The 12,040-nt window shown below is 42.6% G+C and overlaps 1 protein-coding gene across 3 annotated transcripts in view; it reads left to right on the plus strand.

The window, feature by feature from the left end:
- Positions 1-12,040, plus strand: part of DLGAP4 (DLG associated protein 4) — a 330,445-nt gene that overhangs the window by 65,149 nt on the left and 253,256 nt on the right. For 2 of the 3 annotated variants that reach the window (XM_083446808.1, XM_083446798.1), the window contains exon 2: positions 5,149-5,330. The gene's annotated coding sequence lies outside the window, so the exon portion shown is untranslated. The remainder of the gene's footprint in view (positions 1-5,148; positions 5,331-12,040) is intronic. The other variant, XM_083446809.1, reaches the window with a different exon arrangement.

The following is a 12,040-nucleotide window of genomic DNA, read 5'->3' on the forward strand; positions in this document are numbered from 1 at the left end:
CTGATTTAAGTCTTACCACCAGCTGAGCAACACTGTTGGATACCTTCCCCTAGAGTTCAGTCACCTTCCCAAAGACAAGAACATTTATGCACTCATCAGTTGATGCAAAGCATATCACAGGGTGGCACAGCAGAAAGCAGGTGCACTGCAGAAAGACATCTGCAGATCAAATGCCTTCAGGTGAGTCAGCAAATTAAGCGAGCCACATGGTGGCAGAAAGGGATGTGTATGCAAGGCAACCACACCGTCTCTTCACTGCATGCTGAACCACAGCGCATGTGGCATTAACCCACACTTTCAAGGTTGCATGAGCAAAGGCTTTGGTGGAAGTAGGCACAGAGTTGGCCTTGAAGCATTGCTCCATGGGGGGGGGGGGGAGTTGCATTGTGCTGGGATAATGAGATGTATCCAAATAAATCTGCTATCACAAGGATTTCTGCTTGCACAATTGAACTACCCCTCTCTCACCTTGTGTGTCCCCTGGGCCATTCCCAGTTCTGCTCAGGAGGATTGAGGGACCCCTCAGAACAGATTTAGGGGGTCTTGATGAGGAGGGAATAGCAGGAGAAGATCCTCTGTGCAACCAAAAGGCCTTGAGCTAGCAGATATATTCAGCTGGATACCACCCATTGTTTGTGATGAGGGTATGATCTGAAGATACATGAAACATGGATGTGGATGGAAAGAAGCTGCTCTGGGTGTGGTCAGTGCCTGGATCGGAGACCACCTGGAAATCTTAGGTATATTAACCATGATGAAAGAAAGGCAGCAACTGAGCTGAGAGACCACTCAGCCATTGGCACAGAGCCAACTTCTGTTAGTCCTGGAATATGCAAGCTTTGGGGTTAACATGGACCTCTTTTATTAGAGGAAAGATGCAGTACACTTTCACTCTTCTATTTCCCCCCCCCCAATAAAATAGTCTACCCTCTCTGTTTGGTGTCAATAATGAAAGGCCAGCAGGACATCTTTTGTAAAAAATACTTTATGCAAGACTTGCAGGTGATAAGGCAAGATTTCCTACAGGATTGATGGTTACAGTTCCCCTTTCTTGCTCTCACTTTTTTTGCGGAGGAGTATGTGTGCACTGCTAATCAGCTCCTTTTCTTCTTGGTGCTTTCACTTGCTCCAAGTTGTGCCCTTGACGTGCTGCCTTGTCAAGCCCTGCCTGGCTCTTTCCTTTGCCGCCTTTCCCCTTAGTTGACTTTACTCGCATTTGATCTCGGCTATCCTTGAATTATCTCTATAGGGGAGCTCTTCTCCCTCCTTCCAGGAAGAAGAAAGGGCTGCAGTTTGTGCTTTCCCATCCATCACAAACAATTCTCTTTTCATCTGCTTCTTTGCCTTCACCTTTCTAATCCAGCTGTCTCTTGCTTTACAAATTACTTACATAAACTGTGCAGGCTTTATTCCATTCACTGTCAGAGAGTGATAGCGGGTCTAAAGCTGCACACTCAAGCACGTGATGATTAAAAGCAAATAAAACCATGCCCAGGAGGTTTTCCCTGCTTTCTCCCCCTTTCTCTGGCTCAGAAAGCAACCAGCTTTTTGCCTCTTCCTGAATGTGCAACAGAATCTTCTTATGGCTGCAACGTTATTCTCAGGAACAGTAGCCCGTAGCCAGTCTTCAGGCCAGTATAGGCATGGGTGAATCTGTTAATTTTTATTTAACACAGTTTCTCATCCCACCCCCATTCTGCAACATTAGTTTGTGATTTTTAAAAAATCCCCATGGAAATTTTGCATTTTGCTGCAAAATTCTCTTAATATTCACATCTTCATATGCCATTTTGCCTAATATACACATCTTTGCAAATCTGTTTTCCATAATTTATTGCCTTTTTGTATGCTATTTTCACCAATACATGCATTTTTATGCACATTATACCCTAGTGTATGTATTTTTGTACACATTACTTGTCTATAGAACTGCACTGCAGTATTTGAAGAAGTGCAAATTTCAATGGACGGCTGTTTCAGAACTTATATTTTATCATTTTGCCTTTAAATGTGAACTGCATCTAATTTCTCCCCTCATCCCTCAACATCCACTCCTGCAGAGGAGGTCAAATTTGTCCAAGCCTAACTTGGAGGTGGCCAGATAACTTTAAGCAAATGGATACAGTGAGAACTTGTGGTGGGTATTTTGCAGTAAAATCCCACCCACACCATACATTTAAAGTACTCTTATGCAGCAAAATTCACAACAGGTTATATGCTCAGAATTTTTTTGCTGCACCGATGGGTTCCTGAGGCAGAGCAGAGTGCTGAGGAGGTCCAGCTATGCAATTCCAGAGTGGTCTATTTTTGGTAATCCTGCAACGTGTCTATGTTTTTACTCTGCTAACTATATGTAGGAATCTGCTCTGGATCAATATGAGCAGAATTCATTACATATACCAGTCATGCTGCACCTCCAATGAATTAAGGGAACTGCTGTTTAAGGGTGGTGAGAGTTGTTAGAACACCCCACACGGTGCTACAATTCCAAGGTTGGTTTAAGTGTATGGGGTGGGGGTGAATTAAGACAGAAAACATGGGGAAGGGAGTTATGAAGGGAAGAACTGTAACTCCATGGCAGATCACATTCATGGTTTGCAAAAGAGTGCTGGGTTCAAAGATCTGCCAAAGATCTTGCAGGCACCCTTGTCCAAAATCCTGGAGAGCTACTACCAGTCAGTGAAGTCAGTACTGAGTTAGATGGAGAAAAGTTCCAGTTGGTTTAAGCCAGCTTCCTATGCCTCCCTTGCCTTGATTATTTTATTTATTTGAACTATTTATATACTACTAAATTGCCAGGATTTTCTAAGCCATGTACATCATTCTTTTTTTAAAAGCACACAACGGCTAAAGTCAATAAAAATTTATCCCCTCCAACATACAATGGCTAAAACCAAATACAATTAATCACAAAAACAGGATAGCTCCCTTAAAACACCTGCTGAGGATGAAAAGTCTTTGTTAAGCCCCTAGAGTTCCACAGGAAGGAGAGCTGTCCAATCTCAGCTAAGAGGGCATTCCTTAGAAGTGGATCCATAACACTGAAAGATATGGTCTGTGTGTGTGTGTGTGTGTGTGTGTGTGTGTGTGTGTGTAAACCCATCAAGAATTCTTCAATAGAACAGAAAAAAACCTGTGCTTGTAAATAGCCCACAACTATTTCAATTGATTTGACTGCAGACTTGATAGTTTTTCTGCAGAGTTGACGGCATCATTGCTCATGGTGTGTACATTCATCCCACTATTATCTTTTGCTCACAGGTTCCAGGTACTTTGCCAGTGCTTCAAAATCATCCTTGACCAGAGATTAGAACAAAATAGATGTATTTACCCTATGGGCACTGATGCATCTATCTTGCTGCTTCCCTCTTTTAAAAAAATGTATTGTGTATCTTCACATTTAGAGCAGAACTATACATTGCACGGAGATGAGTACTACAAAAATGTAAAAAAAAAAAAACGAGAAAAGGCAGATTTTGAGCGGAGAAAGGGGCAAGGGGGTAGTGCTTAATTCTTCTTCCATATCAGAGATCTGCTCTAAATTGATTCCCCTATCTGCTTTTGCCCTATGGAGTGCCAAGCATATTGTTGCATGCTACCCCAATCTCTGAGCGGTGTGAGATTCCGGGGGTTCCAGGAACCCAGTTTGTGGATTGTGGAGTCTGTATAATACATGGTTTATTTGCACATATATACAATCCAAGCTTACGATGGAGAAGCATTAACACCCCTAGAAGGTCTTCCTTCTCCCATATCCACAGCCTTGTATTTCAGGCACGGTTTTGTCTCCCAACCACCCAGCCTGCAGCCTTGCTTCTACATTTCTAACTCAACTCTGGCCTCTGTCTTTCTCCCTACCAGCAAGTTGAGGGAGGGTAGCCCACCCATTTTCAGTCTGGCACAGAGCTACTTCCTTTGTTACCTTAATAGCCCTAACTTCCAGGAGTTGAATCTGTGCTGGATCAAGGAAGTTGAAGTGGGCTCAGGCATAAAGCTTACCACCCCCAAACTCATAACACTAGGTTTGGAGAGTGAAATGTGTGTTTGGAATTCGGGGGGGGGGGTGTGATGTTGGGACATGATTTGTAATGGACTGGTCGATGTGGAAAGAGTTAAGCATCTCTACAACCACTTCTTTGCTCCTAATCTTTCTCCAAAAACTGCACATAGGTCTGCATGAAATTTGCAGTTAGTTTCTTATCTCCAGCAACTTTCAGAGCTGATTCTCTTGACAGCTTTTTGAGACCTGTTTTCCATTTTTGGCATAGCCATTTCCTGAACATGCCACAAAGGATCCATGTGCCAATTTAACACATCAGTACAAACTCATAATCATCGGTGATGAAGCACTTAATCAACACCTGGGCTCTCAGTGGAGCACTCAGACAATTGCTTTGCTAACTTCCCAGTCTGACAGAAAGTCACCACAGATGGAATATAGGCTCAAAGGTGGTGGTGCATATTGGCCTTGAAAGTTATCAAACATGTAGCTAGAAGAATTGCTAACTGCTCAACAGCACAGTCTTATCTCTTCCAGTGTGGTGTGGTTAAGAGCGGTTTCCATTCCCCACTCCTCCACATGCAGCTGCTGGGTGACCTTGGGCCAGTCACACTTCTCTGAAGTCTCTCAGCCCCACTCACCTCACAGAGTAGGAAGGGAAAGGAGAATGTTAGCCGCTTTGAGACTCCTTCGGGTAGTGATAAAGCAGGATATCAAATCCAAACTCTTCTTCTTCTTCTTCTTCCCTATTTGTGGCATTTTATCTTCAGGGCTCACGGCAGATTAAGTCCAGCAGTTTGCTTTCATTTCCATTTTCTTTAGGTACAGTGTGCCCTTTCTAATCTTGTTACTGGGTAAACTGGCCTTTAAATGCATAGAAAAACTGCCCTTCGTCCACATTGTGAGCTCTCTGGGTTTGTGGTGTGGGATGAGCCACACACCCTAATCCATTATGGTATCCTGAGATTACTGCTGCCATCTTTCAACACTGGTGGCCTGCTTCATATCCCTTTTTACCCACCTTCAGTCACGTACACAAAATGGAAGGTGGCAAGGATTTGCTCTATGGGGAGCTAGGCCTGTTGGCAGACCAACTCTGTGCTACGAAGATGAAGTTTTCTAACCTGTGTTTTTCATTTCTTCTCCAGACCGAAGAGTCCATTCAGCCGGCTCTTGTGTGGCCATCATCAACAAACCACAACCGTCTCCTCCTTTTATCCAACCAAGTCTCCACACAGCAAGCAGTTGCATGTGCAGAACCGACGGGGTTCCTGTTACAAGCAGGATTGTACCTGAAGAAAAACTGAATCCCTGGATGACCATTCTTATGGTGAGTACCGTACAATGGTATGTGTTTTTTCATAGGGGTATATAACATTGTTCAACTTTTGTACTGGTACGTACCATCATTATGATCTGGATAAATTGGATAATTACGTATTTAAGTAACTCTGCAGTGCATTTTTATTAGCCTAAAAATATATATTAGAAGAGTGTAAACAAAGGGGGGAAATGTTCTTTCTCCTTAATGTACCCTAGAAACAGGAATAACACAAGGAAAAATAGTTATGTGGAATTGAATTTTTGTGGTTTGATTTGAGAAGTTAGGATGGTCGCTATGATGATCTCTGATTCAATGAGCTATTATAATTACACAAATGAGGGCATTTGTCTGTTCTGTATTCCATGGTTGACTTGTTTCCACTTAGAGCAATGTGAAGCAAGGTTTTCTATGAAGAAGTGGCAAAACCTTCTGTCTTTTGTTTCTGTTTAATATTGCATTCTGGTGATCCAGATGGTAATAACCCATTGCAGAGGAAACCTCTGACCATAATGAGGGAAGGCTTAGGCTGTGTACGCCATATGGAAGTACATGGCAGGTGTATGGGTGGGTGGGTGGGTGGGTGGGTGTGGGTGAGTGAGTGAGTGAGTGAGAGAGCATGCACAAACGCACGCACACACACATGCACACAGAGGTGGTGTGAGTGGCAGAATCCCACCATGCAATTTGCTAGTGGACATACAATGTGCTTCCTTGGTGCTCAGGTACTGACCAGACCTAGATCTGCTTAGGCAGTGGCCTCATGTGCCTACAGACCACACACATGTTGATGCTGTATAGAAGAGCCAATAAACACAGGGAGGTTGGTGGTGGTGCCTACTGCTGTATATTCATTCCTGCCTCCCAATGCATTCAATATCTTATGTTCGGCCCACATGGACAGGGCTAGTAAGTCTGGTGTTAGTGTGAGCTTCAGGTGCCTTCTAGTGGAACTGGAGAAACTGCATTCACATGGTACAAAATAATGGTTGGAATCACTGGATTTGCAATGCTGCTAATGGCTGGGTACTCCTAGGTCATGTCTACATTGAAATATAAACTTGGCTGATAGCCCTGAGGATGGAGGTTGCTTCCTGTTTTGTTGATAGCATCCTGGCTGTTCAAAGTTTGCAGGGAGGTTAGACAATGTCAGAAGTTTATTGTGCACTCATCCTGGTCTGTTTGCAGGGAGGTTAGCTGACACTGCATCTAGGAAGTCCCGTCCCACACTTTTGGAGGAAAGGGAGTGGGAGATAGTAGCACAAGTAAATCAATTTTGCTTGCCCAATCTGAAGTGTTTTGCTGTTTTGTTTTACTTCTTTACTTGTTTATTTTTGTATTTTATTCTGTGAACCTCCCTAAGATCTTATGATGAAGGGTGGTATATAAATCTAAATAATAATAATAATAATAATAATAATAATAATAATAATAATATAAATTTGCTGGTATGTAATTGAGTCCCACCTGACAACAGTGACAGCCCAGAAGCATTCCAAATCCAAAGTGGGTACCTTGCTTTGATTTCTTGGCAGATGGCATGATGGAAGCCTCTATGCACCTGTAATGAGTGCAGGGCACTAAGTATTCTCAATGTTACAGAAAAGCGGCCCGTTTTGAAAGTTCTTGTCTCATTACCCTCAGATCAATAGAGCAATTCTGTGTACAGCAAAGTTTCAAGAAGCACACATGAAATCTCAATAACAAAATATAATGTCTCGAAGATTCTGAGAGCCATACAGAGGTCTCTTGTCATTTTATGGATCAATAGACCCACAAGATAAGGAGCTGGAATGTTGGTGAGCATGGTTCAGCCACACTCCTTAAAGGCTGATGAAAGGAGAAGAAAAGAGTATTAAAGAAGCAAGCTTCTAGAAAGAGGGGAAATGGCTGTATCAGAATTCCTCCTTGGCTGCCTGTTATAGCGATATGCTCAATTGCTTTTTGGTGAGACTCTTTTAAATTGATATCCCTTGCAGCACAGAGTCTTTTTCGAAAGCTGTAACATCCAGTAATATTTTTCCCCCATGCTATCACTTCGGGGTGCAGCAGCTTTTCTTTGTTTTTATCACTTTCATTGCCTGGAAATCTGATGCTGTAGATACAAAAAAAATTTTTTTAAAGAAAACATGTGTTTTCAGGAAACATGTTACTAGTATTCAGAGACAGGTTTCCTTCCTTGCTTTCTTTGTAAAATTCCTCTCTAGCAGTGGCAGGTGGTGCTCATTGGATCAGTAGGGTGGGAGGCTGGGAGGCCAACAGTAGGTGGAGCCAGAGACACCAATAGGCCAAGCCTATTCCAGCTTCCTCCCTACTGAGTTCTACGAGTTTGAATCTGTCACTAATGAGGAGGAAGCTGAGAGCCAGTGCCCTCCCTCTAAATTGTTGATAAGGAGGGAGGTAGATAAATGGGACCCAGCTTAGGGTGGACTGAGCTTGATGGAGCGGTTCCCCATTCTCCCTAATGGATCAGCCTCCACTAACTTCCGGAGTTAAAAGTATGAGAGAGATTTACTTAACCAGAGTGATGATAGGAATAGGGGGCACAACCCATTGTATAAGCCCTCTTTTTTCCGCAGCTCCTGTTTCACTTTTTTGTAGGGCTAAATGTAAGAATGTTTAAGTCCCACCCTTGAGAGTCATCTCATAGGCTCTCCTTCATGTAAAATCCCTTTTCCATGCTCATATGTTGTTTAGTCGTTTAGTCATGTCCGACTCTTCATGACCCCATGGACTAGAGCACTCCAGGCACTTCTGTCTTCCACTGCCTCCAGCAGTTTAGTCAAGCTCATGCTGGTAGCTTCGAGAACACTATCCAACCATCTCATCCCCTTCTCCTTGTGCCCTCCATCTTTCCCAACATCAGGGTCTTTTCCAGGGAGTCTTCTCTTCTCATGAGGTGGCCAAAGTATTGGAGCCTCAGCTTCACGATCTGTCCTTCCAGTGAGCACTCAGGGCTGATTTCCTTCAGAATGGATAGGTTTGATCTTCTTGCAGGCCATGGGACTCTCAAGAGTCTTCTCCAGCAACATAATTCAAAAGCATCAATTCTTTGGCGATCAGCCTTTTTTATGGTCCAGCTCTCACTTCCATACATCACTACTGGGAAAACCATAACTTTAACTATACGGACCTTTAGTTTCCTCTTTTAAGCACCTTCAGGGGGTGGGGAGACTCCATCCATGTTTGGTGCATTTGTTTCATTGTCTAAACTTTCTTACAGCTTGGAGGAGTTCCCTCCAATCCTAAATCTGTTCTCCAAAAACTGATTACTCAGCTTCTTAAGCATCTTTGAATGGCACTGACAAAAGTTCCTTTTCCTTTTCCTGTCCACCTCCAGGAGATTTAACATTTGCTGGCATGCCTTTGCCCATTTGTCTAGTCTTGCCATGCTTTCAACCTTGCACGGTACATTATTCATTTCAAACCCTTTATCGTTGCTCATGTTCTCTTTAACCTTGCCTTGCCTTGCCACAAAAAAGAAAGTGGTGACAAAAAAAAAATACTTTTGATGCTGTTTGGTTTATATTTATTTCCTTTATTAACCCTCACCCCGGGGGAACCTAAATCCCCTGTAATGCATACATCTTTGGGGCTTGGTTATTTAACTTAATATGCTGTATTATTTTCTGTCTTATACATGTCATGCCTGAATTTTGCTTTTTACCTGATGATGAATACCCATTACAGTGGTACCTCAGGTTACATACGTTTCAGGTTACATACGCTTCAGGTTACAGACTCCGCTAACCCAGAAATAGTGCTTCAGGATGAGAACAGAAATTGTGCTCCGGTGGCACGGTGGCAGTGGGAGGCCCCATTAGCTAAAGTGGTGCTTCAGGTTAAGAACAGTTTCAGGTTAAGAACGGACCTCCGGAACGAATTAAGTACTTAACCCGAGGTACCACTGTATTTGTTGTTTGTATTGATTTATGCTGTTGCTAATAAAAATATATATTATAAAAATCCCTGCATGCAGTACTAGAATTGAGTCCTACGGCACCTTAAAGACAAACAAAATGTTTTCAGATATAGTTTCTTGAACTAGAATGCGATCTACCAGATAGTTGCATAATGTAGATGTGTGCACACACACACAGAAACACACATACATATGTTCATGCTAGCTCACAAAGGTAGCGCTGCAATCCAAGCAAATGCCCAATATGTCTTGCATTCCGCAGAAAGTGCTGAGGTACGTGCTTCTTGAACAGCAAACCCCCCTGGCACTCTGATATTGTCTCCATTGGCCATTTGCAAGCTACTCTGGGAGCCTTTTCCACTTGAAGAGTAGGTTAAGCTGCTTTGGCTAGACTGCCCCCTCTCTCACTACATTTGTGATATCGCTGGGCAGAACTTATCATGGGATGAAAGGTCAGCACAAAGGTTGTGTGCGTGTAGAGTTCAATATCAAAGAAGGCTACTAAGTCTGATGCACACCTATCTTCACTGTTGGCAGCAGCAAGCATCAGAATATGTTGCTGGAAACCGCCGGAGAAGAGGCTGTTGTTGCACTTAGGTCCTGTTTGTGAGCTTCCCAAAGGTTTCTGGATGGCCACTGTGAAAAGAGGCTGCTGGACTAGGTGGACTTTGGCCTTATGCTGCAGGGCTTCATCTTAAACTGTATTCTAAGGAGTAAAAATGTCTCTCTTTTTTCATCTTTTGGGGTGTTGGGGGAATATCATCGCAGGGGAAATTTACTGGAGTTCTTTAAAACTTTTTTGAGCTGGTGGCTGCACTTTTAAATTTCCTAGATGGAAATGGAATGGCAGCCATCACAAGAAAGTGGTGGCGAACATTTCTTCTTCCTCTCTCCCTCTCTCACATACACACATATCCCCTGAGACTAGAACAGTCTGAAAAAATAAAAAAAATTGCAGCTGCCAGCTTGACAAAGCTATAAAGAACCCCTCTAACTTTTTCAGGCACACTTAAACATTGCCCCACTTCCTCCACATACAATTCAAAAATCCCGCCAGCTTGCCAGCTCCTTGGGCACATGTAAAGTAATTCTTTGGCTTCTGATCAATAAATTTGTCCAATTTTTAAAGTGCTGGAGTACTCCATTGGGTTTGCTCCAAGAGATATTAACACAGCTACCCTTTTGAAATATATTCAATTCATGTTGAGTAGAGGGGGGCTGTTAATACAGAGTAGGAATTTCTTCCTTGAGTAAGGAATAACAAAATTAATTTCTTTAAAACTATTTAAATTAATGGAAAATAACAGTTATGTTCCTTTCATTCACCATCTATTTTTCAGAACCATTTATTGTTATTTTAACTACAGTGGTACCTCGGGTTACATACGCTTCAGGTTACATACGCTTCAGGTTACAGACTCCACTAACCCAGAAATAGTACCTCAGGTTAAGAACTTTGCTTCAGGATGAGAACAGAAATTGTGCTCCGGTGGCACGGTGGCAGCGGGAGGCCCCATTAGCTAAAGTGGTGCTTCAGGTTAAGAACAGTTTCAGGTTAAGAACAAACCTCCAGAACGAATTAAGTACTTAAACCGAGGTACCACTGTATAACAAGGCAAAGAAAACCTTGTGAATCAGCAAAACAAGGGGATTCTCGGATCACCTTGTGATTCATGTGAGCTGTATTGCAGTATTAAAAATACTATGAGTTTTACAGCTGTGGAGGAAACACAACATGAAATGAATGATATCTGGGCATGTACACTCAGCATAGAAGACAGTTTTTCATTTTTATGATGAGTTGTTTAGAAGATGGACATTCATCACAGTCAAGGGCGGGACTAGGAACAAAAGAGAGTGAAATAAGAGTATGTCATGGAAACAAAATATGGAGAATCAAGTGTCTGATTTGTCGCCTGGATTATTCTATCTAGCATGTTGCATTCGGCTCCTTTGCTGCTTCTGCATGCCATTATAGATGGGAACAAAATATGTAGGTGTTGTATTACACATCCTCCTCTGTGCCTGATTCATAGAGTAAATGTGGGTCTGTCACAGCTCATAGCTGCAGTCTCTGTCTCTTAAGTGGAAGAAATATAGGGATTTGTTGCATTCTGTCTGAGAGGTTGTCTGAGAGGTTTTCATTGTATTGATCAAGGGTACAACATGTCAGGAGAGCTATCTAAGGTAATGGCCATTGCCACATCTTGTGGTGTTGAATAATATAAGTTAACTCTGTCTTGAATGAAGGACAACTTCATTTTCCTCTATCTTGAATTATGCAGATGGTGGATTTATACACGTTAGTATTTGCATAATCTTCTGTCATGCTCTTCCATCTTCAGAAGGACCAACTGGAAAAGTGGGCACTGCCTATGAAGCATTAGTCCAGGCATAGGCAAATTCAGCCCTCCAGTTGTTTTGGGACTACAACTCCCATGATCCTCAGCCAACAGGACCAGTGGTCAGGGATGATGGGAATTGTAGTCCAAAAATCTGAAGGGGCTGAGTTTGCCTATGCCTGCATTAGTCCAACTTCTAACCCAAAGATACTGTGAGGGCCTGCTACAATCCTTACCCAGGTATGACATATGAGATGGAATATAAACTTGCAGTAAACAAACAGATAACTTGCATCACCCCAACTGACACTATATCAGAGCAAATTTGCAATTGGTGTTTCTGACAATCAACAAGTTGGGAATTGACACATGCCCCTTCTGGTAAGTGGTATGCTTCATCCTGTTTTTGGCAACCAAGAGTCCTAAGATTATTGTCCCTAATCAACAGGGAAATT

Source organism: Podarcis tiliguerta, assembly GCF_965153285.1.
Source record: "Podarcis tiliguerta genome assembly, chromosome: 6".
NCBI classification, from domain to species: domain Eukaryota; kingdom Metazoa; phylum Chordata; class Lepidosauria; order Squamata; family Lacertidae; genus Podarcis; species Podarcis tiliguerta.